Source organism: Felis catus, chromosome A1 (genome assembly GCF_018350175.1).
Source record: "Felis catus isolate Fca126 chromosome A1, F.catus_Fca126_mat1.0, whole genome shotgun sequence".
Lineage (NCBI taxonomy): Eukaryota > Metazoa > Chordata > Mammalia > Carnivora > Felidae > Felis > Felis catus.
The window spans coordinates 9,752,474-9,771,192 of record NC_058368.1 but is presented as its reverse complement, the minus strand read 5'-3'; the positions used below and the strand labels follow the sequence as shown (position 1 = coordinate 9,771,192).

Sequence of the window (18,719 nt, the reverse complement as noted above, 5' to 3'; positions counted from 1 at the left end):
GACACAAGTGAACTTTACATCAAGTCGCAATAAAGGTGGTTTTAAAATCCTATATAAGGTATTCTATGTAAAGAAACGCAACGTCAGAAAAATATTAAACTGTTAACAGTATTGTATGTATATTATATAATTATTATGATAGCAGTTATTATAAGGAAAGAACTGAGATGAGCTGCCCCGAGGGCAGCTTTGATTTTTTATTCTATACATTTCGGTAGCGAAATGCTTTAGAGTGAACCTGTGTTTATGTATTTTTATGTATTTTTCATCTGTTTTGTTCACTGCTGTTACTCCAGCACCTAGATCGGTGTCTGCATATAGCAGAGGATCAGTAAATATTTGTCAAAAGAACGAATAAATAAATTACATTGTAAACGTAAAACACAAATAGTGTGCACAATAACTCGATAGGTTTGTGTATGGCTGACTCAAACTTGCTAATTTCTAAGATCCATCTCCAAGATAGATTTATGGCGGTGATGCTTTCCAGCAATTTGAGAACTATTCTTGGAATACTCTGAATGGGCCCCGGCTTTCAAAATTCAGGCTCTGAATTTGATTTTTGGCTGCAAAATTTGGCTCTGAAAGGAGTTTCCACAGTATGTCTTTTAATCAGTCTGTTATAAGGCATGCAGAATAATTTATTCTTCTTGTCTAATACGGGAAGATGAGACTGTAACTGAGGAGAAATTGTGATTTCATTGGTATTCAGTATTACTTTTGAATTGCCTGGTTAAAGTTTTTCTTAGACATTAGATAATAGTGGAAATATGGTAGTTTTAGAAATAGTGGAAAATCAGGAGTTTTCAACGTAGTCTAAAATGGGTATTTGAACTTCTCTTTCCCAGATAAATTTGTTTTATGTATGTTAAGGTAAATACTTGTGGATAGGTATTAGAAATGCTGGAATGGAGGGCGCCTGGGTGGCGCAGTCGGTTAAGCGTCCGACTTCAGCCAGGTCACCATCTCGCGGTCCGTGAGTTCAAGCCCCGTGTCAGGCTCTGGGCTGATGGCTCGGAGCCTGGAGCCTGTTTCCGATTCTGTGTCTCCCTCTCTCTCTGCCCCTCCCCCGTTCATGCTCTGTCTCTCTCTGTCCCAAAACTAAATAAAAAAAAAAAACGTTGAAAAAAAAAAATAGAAATGCTGGAATGGTATTATCTGTATTAGTATTTAAACATGGCCACTGGTCATGTATGATTAGTTACAGGATCTGATGTGTTTTATCTCGTGGTTTGCTAAAATGGAAGTGTTTTGCTATTCTAATGCATTTGGAAATATATAAAATAATAATATCTTGATTTTAATCTTGGCTTTTCTCTAAAACAAAAGTTCTTAAATCTTTTATAGGCCTAAACCCCTTAAACTTTTGTACCAGAAAAATGTAGATGTTTGAAGATGGTCCAGACCAGGGTTAATAACTCCTATTCTAAATCATTAAAATGCATGCAGCTCTCCATAGATATCTTCACACCCATAGTTTCCATATATTCATTCATAAATATTTAACTTAAAAGCATGTAATTTGACCAAGGCTTCTAGCTTATGTATGGATGGCGACTTTCATCTTTAACCTGTGGCTCTTCAAGCTAGCAAATTCCGTGATTAGAATATCGTACTCACTTCTCCAGATAGAGCTGTAGGATGATTGGCAGATGGGCTTCAGACTCACATTAACCAAACTCCAGTGGCTTTGGGCAGATTTTAATTTTGTTTAAGTGAATTCAATACTTTTCTGAACTCTTCAGAGAAAGTCATTACATAATTATTTAAAGGGAGTATAACTAAAGGATCGGCTTCTCAAGATTCCCTTTTTGGGCTTATGATGCTAAGAAGTTCAAGACTAGCCATTCTGGTTTTGAAAGAAGTGGGAATCTACAATCAGTGAAGGGTTATTTCTCATACTTTGCGCTCTTATGAGAACAAGGGAAGGGTATTGTGGTTTTTAAAAGTGGTTTGCGGAGGGGCGCCTGGAGGGCTCAGTCTGTTAAGCATCTGACTTGGCTCAGGTCATGATCTCACAGCTTGTGAGTTTGAGCCCTGCGTTGGGCTCTGTGCTGACAGCTCAGAGCCTGGAGCCTGCTTCAAATTCTGTGTCTCCCTCTCTCTCTCTCTGCCCCACCCACTCCTGTTTGCACTCTGTCTCTCAAAAATGAATACACGTTAAAAAAAAAATCTTTTTTAAATAAATAAAAGTGGTTTGGGGAATGTTTATGATCATGGAAAGAGCGTTGGGACAGGCTACAAGGTTGCCTGAAACGCAGTGATACAGGGGCACCTGAGTGGCTCAGTCGGTTAAGCATCCGACTTTGGCTCAGGTCATGATCTTGCAGTTCGTGAGTTTGAGCCCCGCGTCAGGCTCTGTCCTGACAGCTCGGAGCCTGGAGCCTGCTTCGGATTCTGTGTCTCCTTCTCTCTCTGTCCCTCTCCCACCCGTGCTCTGTCTCTCTCTGTCTCTCAAAAACAAATAAACATTAAAAAAAAAAAAAAGAAGAACAATACAGAGAGAAACACAGTTCAAAAAAAGGAAACTGGAGAAGTCACTGGATTGAGGGTCAAGGATGGGTGAGAGCAGCAATCCTTGAACTGATGATCCAGAGATGTGCTAGTCCAGAACCATCCAATCTACAGGTGAGAGATTCAGCGGGCCCATCACAGACCTAACCACAGCTGTCACTCAGTTAAGTTAGTGGGGCAGGGAAGGGGTTGGGTGATTACTGACCCCCATCTTCAAAACAAAGAATTTGCTGGTTTCCTGCTCTAAAAAACTTTTCTAGATTCGTGGTATTTGGGGCAAGAAGTATTGGAATGGTATCCTGCTCTATAACTAGACTTGGAAAGTGGGGGAACCCTATGGGGAATAGAGTGAATAATGATGATTTTCAGAGGAAAACAGACCCTTCAATCTCCCTCATACCCCCAGCAGCTATTACTCCTCTCAAGGCTCTCCCAATCCTGCTGGATCCTAACAGGAAAAGCAAAAGTATATGAGAAGACAAATTCCAAAAAGCCATTGAATTGGTCCAACCAAAGGTCCTTATTCACCTTAGGAAATATATTTTTGTGGGTTAGTGAAAACGGAGTACGTGCTGAATCCGGGGTGGGAATAAATGTTGGATAATCATTCGAGGTGTTCTGCACGTGAAAAGAGAGAGAGAGAGAGGGAGAGAGATGGGTTCGTGCAGTGGTTTTGGATTGAGATACATCTTCCACATTGGAGAGTCCTGGTTATATGTAAGGGGGAAGAGAAAAGAGCCCATGGAAACTGTTAAGGGATAATTTTGGAAGAAGAAGAGGAGACTGAGGACCTTACGGTCTGTCTCTAGGATTGAAGGGAAGGAGGGCCGAAGAGCGAAGGGGATGGTTTTCCTGTCTGGAGGAATATTAGCACTGAACTTCTAAGAGTAGAAAAGACACGTCATGTGAGACCCTGGGAACGATGAGCATATTGGCGGGGGGGGGGGGGGGGGGGGGGGGAGGAGGGTGTGCAAATGACCGTCAGCCTGAAGTTGACCGTAAAGAACAAAAGTGCCAAAACACATTCAATTGTCTTTTCCTCTTAAATGACTCAAAGTTTCGAAGAAAATTGCCTGGAAAAGCAGTGCTTCTTTTCGCCCGTTGAATATGTTGGTACTTTACTTTTGAAAATCCAAGAAACAGCTGCAATGCTCCCAAAGAATCTTCTCCCCCCCATAGCTTAGCTTTTGAGCTACCCAGAGAAAGCAAGCTGGGAGACGGGCTTTTTGGTCCATTCCCCTCCACATTTTTTGGTAAGGCTTTTATTTGAGGCTCCGTGTCTGATCTGGCAGGTATTTTGCATAAATGCATTTCCTGGATGTGTGTGTTTCGTGGCCATTGCCAACAATGTCTGCTTCTAATCACTTGCTGCAAGCGCCCAGTAGCTATCAGGGATAGCACTGACGGTGCGTGGAGGAGGCCCATGTGTTCGATTGTGGGTCTTGGCAGATTGTTGAAAAGGCAGTTACTTTCCTAGGGTCTAGAGTTTGGTAAGTAACCGATAGGAGGCCCGAAGGGAGGAGTGGCTGAGGCAGGAGCCTGCATTTGCTAGCAGGAGCCATCGACATTTAATAAAGAGGCAAAACTGGTGAGGACACAGTTTTCCCACTCCATTCTTCAGGTGCCCCCTGGGATCATCAAAATTTATTTTGGGAAAAAAAAAAAGCAAAACCCACCCAAATGTTCGAATTCGCTGTAGGTTAATATATTATCAGCTTTGGAGGTAAAAATTGTCAATGGCACGTTAGGCTGAACTGTTGTAATAGAGCAGCGGCAGAAAGGAGATGGTGGTCCACCTTCCATCGGTAGGATTATATTGTCTTAGGCGGCCCATTTTGAGAGGGACACTGAGCAACATGGGTCACGATCAGCGAGGAATAGCCAGGGCCACCGTGTTATCTGAGGAATGAGCCAAGGCCTGGATAAAGAAGGCCCTCAGGCTATCTTCAGGTATCTCACGGGTCGTCCACCGTGTTGAACAGGGAAGTGTTATTTGGCGTTCCTCTGGAGGCCAGAACTAGGAGCAATGGGCCGAACTGGTAAGGAAATACATACTGGATTAAAATAAGAACATTTCTACTAATCAGAGTTGTTCAAAAGTGGAATGGGGCAAAAACAAATTTCAGAACAGCATGAGGCATTTGCTTCCATTTTAGTTTGAAATTGTGCGCAAAGGTCTTTTGGGTAGTGGAGGGACAGGATCGTTGCTATAGCAAAACGAGATTGGCAGCAGGTGAGAAGATGCGTGAGCGAAGGTGGCAAGGATGGCCAGTTAACAGACTGCTAAAATAATCCGGGCAAGAGATGGTGAGACCCTAAGCTGGGGTAGTAGCCATGGGCGTTCAGAGTTGTAGATGCCCTGACTTTCCATCAACAGATGGATGGTTCAACAGCCTCTGCTGTGTATACATGCATTGGAATATTACATAGCCTTAAAAAGGAAAGAAATTTTTTAGTTAAAAAAATTTTTTTAATGTTTATTTTATTTTGAGAGAGAGAGAGAGAGACATAACGGGAGCAGGAGAGGGGCACAAAGAGAGGGAGACGCAGAATCCGAAGCAGGCTCCAGGCTCTGAGCTGTCAGCCCAGAGCCCGACACGGGGCTCAGACTCCCGAACCGTGAGATCATCACCTGAGCCGAAGTCAGATGCTTAACTGGCTAAGCCGCCCAGGCACCCCAAGGAAAGAAATTTTGATACATGCTAGGACGTAGAGGAATGTTGTAAAATAGGTAAAATAAAGCCAGTGTTACAAAGGACAACTATTGTGTGAGTCCAGTTATAAAAGTACCGTGAGGAGTCAAATTCATAGAGACAGAAAGGAGGGTGGTGGTTGCCAGGGGCTGGGGAGGGATGGGAATGGGGACTTCTTGTTTGATGAGGACAGGGTTTCAGTTTGGGGAGATCCGAAAGCTATGGAGCTAGATGGTGATGATGGCTGCATAACACTGTGAGTGTCCTTAGTGTCACCGAACTGTACATTTTTAAATGGCTTAAATGGTCAATTTTATGTTATACGCAATTTTTAAAATACACTGTTCTGAGGTTTTTTTTTTAAGGAAGTAAATTCGAGAAGGACAGTAAAGGTGTGAAGGAGGAGTGAACGTGGTTGCCAGGCTGTCTAGCCTAGCTACTGGGTAGAGGATGCCATTAGTCAAGAGAGTATTAACCAAAAAAAAAAAGAGAGAGAGAGAGAGAGAAACAGACTTGGAAGGAGCTCATGAACTTGGTTTTAGAAATGTGACATTTGAGTGGCCTAAAGAACATTCAGTTGGAGATTTTTAATTTTTTTTTCTCTTTGAGGGGGGGGGAGGGGCAGAGAGAGGGAGACAGAGAATCTGAAGCGGGCTCTGCACTGACAGCAGCGAGCCCGATGTGGGGCTCGAACTCACAAACCTCGAGATCATGACCTGAGCCGAAGACGGACGCTCAACTGACTGAGCCACCCAGGAGCCCCTCAGTTGGAGATTTGTAAAATAACCTTATGGAGTTGTATACAATGTAAATTGCATCTTAAACGGTACAATTCAGACTTTAGACAAATGCACGTACCCACGTGTCCATCACAAGCAAGGTGCTGAACGTTTCTACCATCCCAAAAGTCTTCTGGTCCCCCTGACCCTCTTCCATTCCTGCCCCAGGCAATGACTGATCTGCTTTCTGCCACTTATAAATGAGTTGGCATTTTTTGCAATTTTATATAAATGGAATCAGTCATACAACAACGTACCTGTTTGTGTGCGTGTGTGTCTGACTTATTTCACTTAGCGTGACGATTTTGACAACCATCGTATTGTTGCCTGTATCTGTAATTCAGTCCTTTTTATTACCGACTGATAATCTACCGTACGGGTACACACAACTGATTTATGCATGCACCTGTCTGTCATCGGGCATTTGGTTTGTTTCCAGTCTTTATTAACAAATCAAGCTAAGTGAACATTCCTATAATGTCTTTGAGTGGACATCCCATTTCCCTACCCAGCAGTAGATGTGACTTGGTTGAATGGGAGGCATACCTTTCACTTTTTAAGAAACTGTTAGTTTTTCCCAAGTGTTTGTGCTATTTTACATTCTCACCAGCAGGTGTTCCGTATCTTTATCAGCACTTGGTATTGTCAGCTTTTTATTTAAAATTCTGATAAAGGTCAGTTTATCAAGTTTTCTTGTTTACGAAAACTTGTTTTTATGTACCAAGACATTTTTGTCTCCTTCAATATTGAATAGGTTTTCTCCTCCGTGTAGCCCGCCATTTAGTTTGAGGTTTTGCATGGAGGTCTATCATTAGTTTTTAGTTAATTTCTCTGTATAGTGTGAAGTCAGGGTCCGTGTTCATCCTCCCCTCCCCCCTCAATATGGCCGTGTAGTTACCTGGCAGAATTTGTTGAAAAGATCTTCCTCTCCCCCATTGAATTGTCTTACCACCTTTGTTGTAAATCAGTTGACCATTTATGTGTGAGTCTGTTTCTGGAGTCTCTCTTCTGTTCCAGGTGGAGGCATCTAATGAGGTGTTTGAAATTGGGAATTAGAGAGATATTTTTTGCTGAGTATTAGCCGTGCATCTCTGCCCAGCCCCTGGAGAAAGCATCTTTCTTTACCTCTGTCAAGTTTGCTTGTCGTTTCTTAAATTCTTTTGTTTTTAATTTTTGTAAATGTGTACTTATTTTTGAGAGAGAAAGACAGAGAGACAGAGCATGAGTTGGGGAAGGGCAGAGAGAGGGAGTCACAAAATCCAAAGCAGGCTCCAGGCTCCAAGATGTCAGCACAGAGCCCAACGCGGGGCTCGAACCCACGGACCATGAGATCATGACCTGAGCTGAAGTCAGAGGCTTACCCGACTGAGCCACCCAGGCACCCCAAGACTCTTAAATTCTTGATTGAAATGCATGTTTCTTACGGGCTAGCATTAGAGGCAAGACCCACAACAATAAGGCAAAGGGAAATATGAAAACGTGAATCTAGACTTGGTCAAATACACCATGTCACAAACTCTTTGGAGACCTAATTGTTTACAGCGCTAAACTTATCTGTGTATTATTTCTGTGGACAGATTTACAGGCTAAAGAGCTGGACATGCCTGAAGACAGCTTAAGGATCTGGGAACTTTCTCTGCAAAGATAATCAGGAATCTGGACGTTGGCAAAGTACCCAGCCTTTTCTTATTCCTCATGTCACAAGAAGTCGTGTGTCAGGGCACCGGATCACTGGCCCTGTTTCCCTGGCATTGGTGTAGATGGCCTGAGAAAAGAAGGAAACTAGTCCAATTTATTGTAAATAAGACTTTGAAATAAATATGAGAGCAATATGGAGGATGTAAGAGTAGAAGAAACTAAATATGAAACTCAATTTTAGTGGGTCATTTAAAAGGATAGAGGAAGGGGCGCCTGGGTGGCGCAGTCGGTTAAGCGTCCGACTTCAGCCAGGTCACGATCTCGTGGTCCGTGAGTTCGAGCCCCGTGTCGGGCTCTGGGCTGATGGCTCAGAGCCCGGAGCCTGTTTCCAATTCTGTGTCTCCCTCTCTCTCTGCCCCTCCCCCGTTCATGCTCTGTCTCTCTCTGTCTCAAAAATAAATAAACGTTAAAAAAAATTTTTTTTTAAATAAATAAAAGGATAGAGGAATATGTTGAAGAATGTGTATTCAGAAGCATGGGGCCCAGGGGTCCAGAATTTGCATTTGATTTGGGCACACACCTTAGAAATGTTAACCTCTCTCCCCTCTCTTAATGAGAGCCACTATGTGGTTAGGATCGGGACATAATGATTGCTTCACTATGCTTATTTAATGACAAGTAAATTTAGAAATATATTCTAGACAAATCCTTTTCTACTTCTACCAGCAGTGTTTTTTTTTTTATTTTTTTTAATGTTTATTTTCGAGAGAGAGAGAGTCAGAGTGTGAGCGGTAGAGGGGCAGAGAGAGAGGGAGACATAGAATCTGAAGCAACTCCAGGCTCCGAGCCATCAGCACAGATGCGGGGCTCGAACTCATGAACTGTGAGATCATGACCCGAGCTGAAGCCAGGCGCTCAACCGACTGAGCGACCCAGGCGGCCCGGCAGTGTGTTTTGTTTTGTTTTGCTTTTTCTTTTGTTTTGTTTTGGTTTTGCTCTCACACTTTAAATTCTGACCCTCTTTCCATGAATTCAGTTACATCTTTTTGGTAGGAAAAAAAAAAATCAGTCAACCCAGGAATTAATCTTATATCCTTCAACAAGAGTTTTTGAAAGAACCTGGAAGGGACCCCTGGGTGGCTCAGTCGGTTAAGCATCTTGGTTCGGCTCAGGTCATGATTTCCCCGTTTTGTGGGTTCGAGCCCCGCCCCGCATTCAGGCATCAGACTCTGTGCTGACACTGTGGAGCCTGCTTGGGATTCTGTTTCCCTCTCTCTGCCCCAGCCCCACTTGCACTGTCTCTGCCTCTCTCAAAATAAATAAATCAATAAAATTTTAAAGTGCAAAAAAAAAAAAAAAAAAAAAAGTGCCCGGAAATTAAAGTTACAGGGTTTTGAACTGTTAATGATCTTCTGAAGAGGGTCAGATCCACCACCTGCTAAGCCTGTTCCTTTAAAGACACTCAAAAATGTAGTAAGACTCCTCTTCTCAAGCCATTATATATGTGTGGTGTATATAATAAATATATGCTAGGGGTATGGAGGTTGAGTTTCTATAATTGCAAAAGTCGTCAGCTCCCTTGAATCACAGTTATCTCCATGGCGACTTCGACCCATTTCTTAATGATGTTGTAATAATTGTATCTTAGCATCTAAATTAGAAAACAAAACTAATACTGGTAATAGTTTGGTTTGTTTTGTTTAGAATGATAGTTTCCAGGTGCAGTTTTATTATTTAAAATTTGCCAGGAATAGGATGTAATTACTTCCATTCTAGACACCGTTTAATATATAAACATCAAGTTTGTATGACCACCTGGTATATTTGGTGGGGTCCAAAGGTTACACAACAATTCTGTAACTCTTTAAAGACTTTGGCAACATGGGTTTTCCCCCCCCCCTCCGTTTTAAATCATTATTTTGTAAGGAAAATTTAATTAGGTAAAAAATGGGTTTTTTTTTCTAAATGCAGGCCCCTCCATCGAGCCAATAAAGAATGTGTTTGAAAATAATTCCCAGCGTTTAGAACTACTAAGAGTACAAATTTTTCCCCTTTAATTAGTATCTTAGATTTTTTTTTTTAACCAATGCCAAATGCAATGCGAACTCAAGTTTTTTAGTTCAGTTCTAAACTTAGAACCCGTGATTTTCAAGTGGGTTCTAAATTTGGCAAAATGTCTTCTCTCTGCCATAGTAGCTGGTGTTTTCCCATTCTTCAGGGTTCATACATCTTATTTTCTAAGCAAGCAGCACTGTTTTTCTTCGCTTTTTAATAATTTTTTTTTCCTCTCCCCTTTTAAGGAATACCAAATGTGATGCAACCTTTTTTAGACTGTAAACTAGATATGGCAGCTTTCTGAACGGGAAGGAGAGTGGTAAGGAGGGGTGGGGGGAGTCATTTAGCCTCTCCCTTACAATGAAATGATAAATACTGTATGCCTTCGATGCTGGGTTATGTGAAGTTTAGGTGTAGGTGGGTCAGAATCACCAAGTCAGAATTCGGTTCAAATACTTCTCTTTCCTGCACATTTCTGCGTACGTACAAATGAGCCCCAGCCCCTTCCTGAAGAAAACGTGGGAAACAGCATCCTATTTGGTCACCACTTCCAGAAGGGTGTCCAACAAAGCCGTCTCCTGTGGTCTGCTCTGGGCTAAATACTCCATCCCCCTCCTGGGAGATGAAGACGCCAGGCGAAGCGCTCAACGCAAAACTCCCCGGGCGCGGAACTCAGACCCTGGCCACCGTGGGGCTAGGCTGTTAGCACATAGATGTTGTTGGCAGTTGAAAACAGCCACTTCCTCATTCTGCAAGGTGTCGGAGGGAGGGAGGGACACCAAGACCTCTCCCCAAACCAGGCTCGCACACACACTCCGCACTCACCTGCACTGATCTCTGTTCTTCCGACTCCAGGCTCACATCTCTCCCTACCACGATCCTCCTGGCCCTTCTTCCTGCCCACTGCAACCATCTTTCCCATTAAAAGAAAGGGAGCCGGAGGAAAGGGGACCAGCGTGAAGGAAACTGAGCTCGGTTTCCCTCCGGGGCCAAACTTCTGGAATTTGACCCCTCAGCCGCGCGCCTCTGCAGCCGCGCGTGTCTGTCTGAGCAGCTCCCTTTCCTACCCGTGATGATGTCCTTGAGGCATTTGTGATGATGTCGTTGAGGCATTTGTGATGATGTCGTTGAGGCATTTGTGTCCGCCGCCCCAGCCCAGCACGCGAGGCTCAAGCTGCGTGCGTTCTCAGGGAGCGTTTCCCAGCACCTCTTGGAGATCTTGGCCACTGGCATCCTGTTCACGCAGGTCTCTCCAGCCCAAGCTCAGGCCTCTTCTAGCAGGTGGAGGCCTCCAACGACAAGCCAGCCAGCGGGCGGGCGGCCTTGACGGTCCCGTCCGACAGGTTCCTCTGCTTTATACCCTCTTGCCTCTGCAGTGCCAAGAGGGGAGGACTGGAATACTTAAGATATTTCCCAGTCGCCGTCTCCCTGGGTGCTAAGCGTTCTGACTCCCAGACTCCCAGCAGAATCTTCTGGGATGGACAGCCCTCCCATCCTCCGTGCCACTGCCACTGGCAGCTGTCTCCCCTCCCCACCCCGCAAGTGTTGGTAGAATTCCATTGACCTCAGCATTCCTAGAATGGCTGCCGTTGGCTTGAACATCCAACCTTGAAGGGAATGTAGCACGGTGAAGCGGCCGACGCTGTGCTCCCGTGGACAGGCCGGATCGCTGGAGCCCAGGGAGTAGGTGCTGGGAGTAAGAAACGCACATCGGTTGGGGGCTGCACATCATCCCGGCCAATCTCCTGCCTCTGACAGCGGCATAAAGGGCCGTGTTGTGAGAAAACAGTGTTGCTCTTTCCCACGTCGGCCTCAGGCTTTCCCGGTTACCAGACAACCTCCTGGCTTTCCTTCACCGTGTTATTTATCCGGCCTTGTCTCCAGATTTTCTATTTGGGGTCTCAGTCGTCTGTCGCAGGGTCTTTAGATTAAATAATCTAAAGGAAGGAGCATTAATTAGACTAGGAGTGAGAAGTCCCGCGTTCAGTCTGTAGCCCTGCCATACGGTGATGGGTGACCTCCAGTAAGGCCGCGTTCCGAGTTTCCTGAGCCTGCTTCCTTCATCTGAAGCATGGACGGGGGGTTGAAGGGGCAGCTGGAAGTGATAATAACCGGGTTCTAGAGTTCCACGAGTCTTGGGGCTCCTGGGTGGCTCAGTCGGTTCAGCGTCTGACACTTGATTTGGGCCCAGGTCATGATATGGTTTGTGAGTTCGAGGCCACCCCCCCCCCATCCGTGGGGCTCCACGCTGACAGTGCAAAGCCTGCCCTGGGATCCTCTCTCTCTCCCTCTCCCTCTGCCCCTCCCCTGCTCACGTGCTCTCTCTCAAAAATAAATAAATAAACTTAAAAAAAAAAAAAACAATTGCAGGAGTCTTCTTTAAACTGCTCCTTAGCAGTAGAGTAACTGGACATCTAAAATGCTACCATAAGATAGTATGTCCCCCACAATTGTCCCTAAATTACTTCGGTCAAACTTGGAGGAGCAATGCTATTTCCAGTCTTACAGGTCCCCCCCCCCCCCATTCGGTCTCTTCACGACTGCACTCGCTTTTTCATCCTCCTCCTTTTTCTTCAGTGTTTACCGATTGCAGACGTCCTGTCTTGTTTTTCTTCTTCGTAAGTCTGCTTTTCTTTAGAAAGTCTCAAGGGGCTCCGTTGTCTCTGCTACCCACGTCTAGGGGACACCCCGGCTCTGAAGAAAGCAGTACCTACCCCGGGCAGGATGACGGTGTCTCCCCTTTTGTTTCTTCGTGACACTCCGGTCTGGTGGCTTTGTGATGGCAGGCAACCCGCCGAGTTGGTGCCTTTTGGGGGCCTGGCCACGATGTCTCCCAGGATGCCTTTCCTGTACTATAAACAGGAGCTCACAGTCCCTCATCTTCTTTTTTTTTTTTTAATTTTTTTTTCAACGTTTATTTATTTTTGGGACAGAGAGAGACAGAGCATGAACGGGAGAGGGGCAGAGAGAGAGGGAGACACAAAATCGGAAACAGCCTCCAGGCTCTGAGCCATCAGCCCAGAGCCCGACGCGGGGCTCGAACTCCTGGACCATGAGATCGTGACCTGGCTGAAGTCGGACGCTTAACCGACTGCGCCACCCAGGCGCCCCACAGTCCCTCGTCTTCTAAGGACATGTGAGCTCTTTTTGCCCAAATGCCTAGTAAAGCGAAGAGTACTTTGCCACGTGAATACCTGTCTCCCACTCTTTGCACATTCACAGAGCTTTGGGAGATCTTCTGGCCGTTTATCCCCCTGCTTCTTCGTCACCGTGCAGGAGGATCATCCACAGAATTGAAGGTGGCACTGAGGAGTGCGTGTCATTTTTTTTTTTTAATGCTGAAGGAAAAAAAAAAGAAAACAAATCAAAACCGTAAACTCTCATACTCCTCCTGATCCCTGGGAGAGAATAGCAGGTGGTGGGGGACGGTGAGTGAGGGACGAGGTGAAGATCCTTCTTGAAGGATGGGAAAACAGCATTTCATTTTAGCATGGGTTTTAGTAGCAGGTTCTACAGTGGTTGGTGGCAAAGTCATGATTAGACTCCCATCTCTTCACGACTTCCTCCACTCTGTCGTATGTGAGCCTTTGCCCGTGAATTGAGTGGCTCCTACAGGCCGGGCTCCAGGCTAAATGCTGGGGGAAAAGGTGAGTACCGCACAGCCTGCCTTAGAAGGACCTACAGACGAGAAGTATGGGCAGTTGCAGGCCTGGGTGAGCGTGCCGTGATAGGAAGGGACACAGAGTGGAGTAGCGGCCTGGCAGGGAGTGCCACGCCCAGGATGGGCTCAGATCGGGGTAGTCAAGGAAGGCTTCTGGGAGCGGTGACCTCTAAGCTGAAAGGCCAGTGGGAGTTGGATGGGTGGAGGATTATTCTAACGAGAGGACTTATAAGTGGCCGAGGGAGCATGTCTGTGCCAGGATCTCTCAGTGGTTCAAGATGGTGGGAGCTTGGAGCGTGGGGCTGGAGAGAGAGGCAGACGCTGACCGGGAAAGGCCTAGGATGCTCTGCTAAGGAGTTTGAACGTTCTCTTGAAGACCATGGGAAGTCCCAGAGGGATGTTTTAAGGAGAGATCTATCGGGATCGTATTATCATATTTACTTAAGAAGAAAAGCCACCTGAAGTTTTCTAAGGCCAAGGCCCAGAGACATTAGATAGTTAGAAATTGTTCGAGTAGACCAGGCAAGAGACCGTGGCTTCGGCTAGGAGGGTGGCCTTTGAAATGGAGGGAAGTGGGTAGATCAGAGGCATAAACGAAAGAGGCAGAATCCACAGGACTTGATGGTTTGATGATTGTTGGGAGTTACGGAAAGGGAGGAGTCCTTGATGAAACGATCGGGTTGAGGCACCAAGCTACTGAGCTGGAAAGCACCACGAGAGGGTATTAATGGCAAATGCAGAGATGAGTGAAGTTCCGACTCTCACGGCTCCCCTGAGGCAGTACCAAGTTCTTATGTCCTGGTGGACCCAGAATGATGAGGAACTATTCTAAGAACGAAGTGAGTTTTCTGTGCCTACCTGGCCCATTTACCTTTGGGCAAAGCGTGCTGGGGCACTACCCTCTTGGCTAGAGTCTCTGATCTGTTCTCTGTGCCATGAGTTCTCCTCCATCACCGGCAAAGAACACAGGGTTCCTCACTCCGCACAGAGACTCTGGAAGGAGGTGGTGCTGCACAACTTCTACTAACAGCTGTCATCGTACTACCTTTGGAACGTATCTCTTTGTGACGGTTGGATTTTAGAGCCAAAGCAGAGAATAGGAGATACCCGTGGTGTCGTGGCTTTGGAGTCAGAGAGACCAACTGAGCAAGCCCTAAGCAACCTTAATTCCCTCCTCTGCAAAACAAGGAAAGTAGCACCAACTCCAAGGACTTGCTGTAAGCCTTATAATGCGGTAAAATGTGTATGGTGCCCAGCAGATGGTAGATGCCCAATAAATATTAATTTCTGCCCCCACAACCCCCATCCATGGGCACTTACATTCCAAACAACGTGGCCTTCTCACCCTGAGAAAGGAAGCTCCGTGATGCTCTTACCTTTACCATCTTGCTAATAACTGGTTGGTTGTTGCTGTTACTGTTGCTTTCCATTTCTTAGACAGTGGAGAGAAAGAGAGGGAGGGGAAGGGATCCAAATTCAATTTAGGAACTTTTCCGAGTGGAAGTTCCGCCTGAAAGAGGTCCATCACGTGTCTGACGTCAGTTCTTTCTCCACTGCGTGTGAACCTGTGGCTTGTGACAGTCGTGCGTCTTAGTCTCTTGAGACTAAGAATACTTGGGTTGGGCTGGAATATCAGGCTAATGGGATGGACAGTCCCCATTTCCTTCAGAGACTGACTTTGACCCCCCCCCCCCCCACTCTTTGTCCTGGAAACTTACAGTGTGAAGCTGTAATGCGATTGGCATCTCACTTCAGAAAAATGCAGGTCTTCTGCCTTGAGTCTGCTCCAAATCGTTCAGCTTTTGGAGACATGCATGTAAATTCTTTCTTATTACCTTTCCTGGAGGTAGATAGCATCTAACCCTTGCATTTAGGGCTCACAGGACTCCCTCCCTCAGGCCACCTTTCTTAGATTTGGATAGATTTAGGGAACATTTTTGAGTGGAACGCTCTTTGGCACTGGCTTCTACTTCTGCAGCCTTCCCCTTGCCCTTCTTGGCATTCTTTGCTTCTGTTGTTCTAGAAGTTCCTCTTCTAATCTCATTTGTATTATTTTGCTCCATTAATAGTAATAATTAAAAAAAAAAAAAAAAACTCTTGGGGCGCCTGGGTGGCGCAGTCGGTTAAGCGACCGACTTCAGCCAGGTCACGATCTCGCAGTCCGTGGGTTCGAGCCCCGCGTCGGGCTCTGGGCTGATGGCTCGGAGCCTGGAGCCTGTTTCCGATTCTGTGTCTCCCTCTCTCTCTGCCCCTCCCCCGTTCATGCTCTGTCTCTCTCTGTCCCAAAAATAAATAAACGTTGAAAAAAAAAATTAAAAAAAAAAAAAAACCCTTTGGGAAAGATACGAAGTTCAGTGTCAGCCATTGAAGAAATTTAATAGCTCCAGAAAATGTTTTTTGAGTCTTCTGTCATTAGTAAATATATAGCCTATGATGACAGCTTGTCGTCACTTAGGTATATACCACGTAGGTCAGGATACGGTTTCTACCTGCAGAAAGTTTTCATTTCTTCAGGTAAGGTAAGAAAACACAACAGGAAAAAGATTGAAGAGACTACTATTATACCTCTTTTAAAAGAGACTGTAGCCTCTCAAAAATCTATTCTTCTGCCGAGGATGAGATTATTAATTTCCTTAGTTACTATTTTTCCCTGAAGTGTTGGAATAAGTGCCTTTTGATGCCTAGGCTTGAGAAAAGCTTGTTCCCCAAAGCCACTTGGCAAGTATAAATCCCAGGAACTAGGTGCTTTAAGCACTGTGTTTGTGAAGCAGCAACCATTGTTGGGAGAGAAGCAGGGTGGGGGAGGAGAGAAGGCAGGAAGGGGGGTGGAGGGAGAGGGAGGAGGGAGGGGAAAGTGACGGTACTTAGGAACGCACCAATGGTGGGAGTGACCAAAATATACTGGAGACTGGGTCCTTCCTGGGACCTTGCAAGTGGGACTCGATCAGCTTCCCTCTTTCTCCCACCACCAGCTTCACCCAGGGAAGCCACTGCTGCTGTTAAATCTGGAGTACCTTCATGCAAATATAAACGGTTGGGTTGTTTCCCTCCAAATCTAAGACCTAGAGAGACCCCCTTGAATTCAGCGAACACACGCTTTGGTGTCAAAGTAAATGTTCTACACAAGAACAATGATAACGCTTTTGAGGAGTCCATGAACTTTTGTGATACCTGGGAATATGTAGGAAAAATATGTGTGTTAACCTCAGAAAGCGTCTTTGTTGCCACACAAATGCAACCATTTAGAGACCTGGTATTTTGACCTGAAAGATTTTTAATAAGATACATGAATGAAAATATGAATCTATTTTTGACCTTACGAACTAAAGCAACACCTCACACCGTAAAAAGCAGAAAGGAAAATGTGTTAAAACAGCAGTTCATAAAAACACTGCCCCAGGGGCGCCTGGGTGGCGCAGTCGGTTAAGCGTCCGACTTCAGCCAGGTCACGATCTCGCGGTCCGTGAGTTTGAGGCCCGCGTCAGGCTCTGGGCTGATGGCTCAGAGCCTGGAGCCTGTTTCCGATTCTGTGTCTCCCTCTCTCTCTGCCCCTCCCCCGTTCATGCTCTGTCTCTCTCTGTCCCAAAAATAAATAAATGTTGAAAAAAAAATTAAAAAAAACACTGCCCCAAATCATCAGGATAGGGGCCACCCTAAATAGAAATTGAACGTGAAGTTGCCAATATCCACTGATTTTGACCAACAAAAATGACAACATGACAATACATTTTGCTCCATGTCCCTAAAGCCAACATGCTAGAATGTAATTTAATCTCTGAAGGGAAGGGAATCGTAGGTGCTGTTTCTTAAAATTCAGCATCGACAGCGTGGTAGGTGTGGGCAGAAAGTCAGGCATCACCTTTACATCAGCTGACATGTATTGGATGCCCGTGATGACCAAAGTGCTGGAGAAATAAAAATGAGGAAGAGAGGATGATATATAATATACTTATATAGGTTACAACATATATAATATATTGTTCTATGCACAGCACTAGAGAACCATTGGAAAGGCAGAGCTCAAAAATGAAAGAAAGCTCACCAAGTTCAGAGTTACAAAAGGTTGGGAAGCTTTTAAAGGACAGGTTGGATTTTACGTAGAGGTGGGGGAAGGACACTACCAGCAGAAGAAACAACGTGACCAGACGCTCAAAGGACAGTACAAGGTCCAGGTCGATTGGAAAGAGCAGTGGAAGGAAAGCAGAGAGCAATGTGCCTACTAGGAGGGCCCTGAAGGCCAGGGGAAGACTGTATAGTTAATTTGGAAGAAAATGTTGTAATTAAATGGAAATTTTTTCAGCAATGGAGTTTTATGCATTAGGAAAGCATTGATAATTCCAGTTTTTAAAATAATCTAAAATAAACAGCCAACATCTGTTGATCGTCCACAGTGTTCTAAGCAATTTACGTGCTAGGCTCAGCTCTTATGTATATGAGCTAGTTTAAATTCACAACCCCCCTTTGAAAAGGTGAGTATGATCCATTTTACAGGAGCAGTTGGGGCTCAGAGAGGTTAATTCACTTGGCCCAGGGTGACACAGCTAGTTAGTGCCAGGGCCAGGATTTTAACCTATGGGCGTCTGGTTCCAACGTCTCCGTCGTGACCCACAGAATAATAAGTGCCAGAACCAGAGTTGGGGCCAATAAAAATGAAAAGAGGAAATGATTCAAAGTATTGTGACATAGATATTATAGAACTTAATGCGAGGAAAGAGCTAGAAGGGGGAATCACAGACTCCTAGAATAGGAGCCAGCATGGGAAGTCGGAGTGAATGGAGAAATCGGAAAGAGGCGTCCTCTGGAGAGCAGGCAGGAAGGTGAGCTTGAGAAGTCGGTTTAAGTGGTGGGGTCCAGGAGAGAGACCAGGGCTGACAGGGAAGTTCAGGGCTATTTACATAGAGATGGAGGTTAAGAGCCAATGTGGAGTGGGTTGCCTAGGTCTCTAAGAGAGCAAAGAAGCAAAAAGACGACTGGGGACTGAATTATGGAGAAAGAAGGAGTATCCACTAAAGAAGACACCTCAGTAGAGATGAGAGGTAAAAGTTGTTTCAAGTCGATGCTAATACTTTTCTTTCCAACAATTACCTAATTCTGATTTGTGTTATCAGGATGGTCACCTTTTGATAACAATGGAGATGCCTTTGCTTCAAGGCTATGACAAATGTGCATGATTTATGTATACATAGTATAGTATATTTATATATATAGTATATTTCCTCATAGGGAAGAGTTTCTAGAGTAATGAAGTCTGAATTTTTCTTTTTTTTAATTTTTTTTAATGTTTATTTTTTTTTAATGTTTATTTATCTTTGAGGGAGACAGAGACAGAATGTGAGGGGGCTAGGGGCAGAGAGAGGGGGACACAGAATCCGAAGCAGG

At 45.0% G+C, this 18,719-nt stretch overlaps 2 long non-coding RNA genes across 4 annotated transcripts in view; one reads left to right on the top strand and one right to left on the bottom strand.

The window, feature by feature from the left end:
• LOC109497264 overlaps positions 1–7,849 on the top strand; it is a 108,067-nt gene extending 100,218 nt beyond the window's left edge. For all 3 annotated transcript variants that reach the window (XR_006592144.1, XR_002153349.3, XR_006592147.1), the window contains one exon: positions 7,564–7,849. This is a non-coding gene — a long non-coding RNA (uncharacterized LOC109497264). The remainder of the gene's footprint in view (positions 1–7,563) is intronic.
• On the bottom strand, positions 3,488–11,831 carry LOC109497262. Its single transcript, XR_002153342.3, has 3 exons — positions 10,505–11,831; positions 6,885–7,013; positions 3,488–4,550 (listed from the first exon to the last, which is right to left on the bottom strand). It is a non-coding gene; the product is annotated as an uncharacterized LOC109497262 (long non-coding RNA).
• Between the last annotated feature and the right edge of the window lie 6,888 nt (positions 11,832–18,719).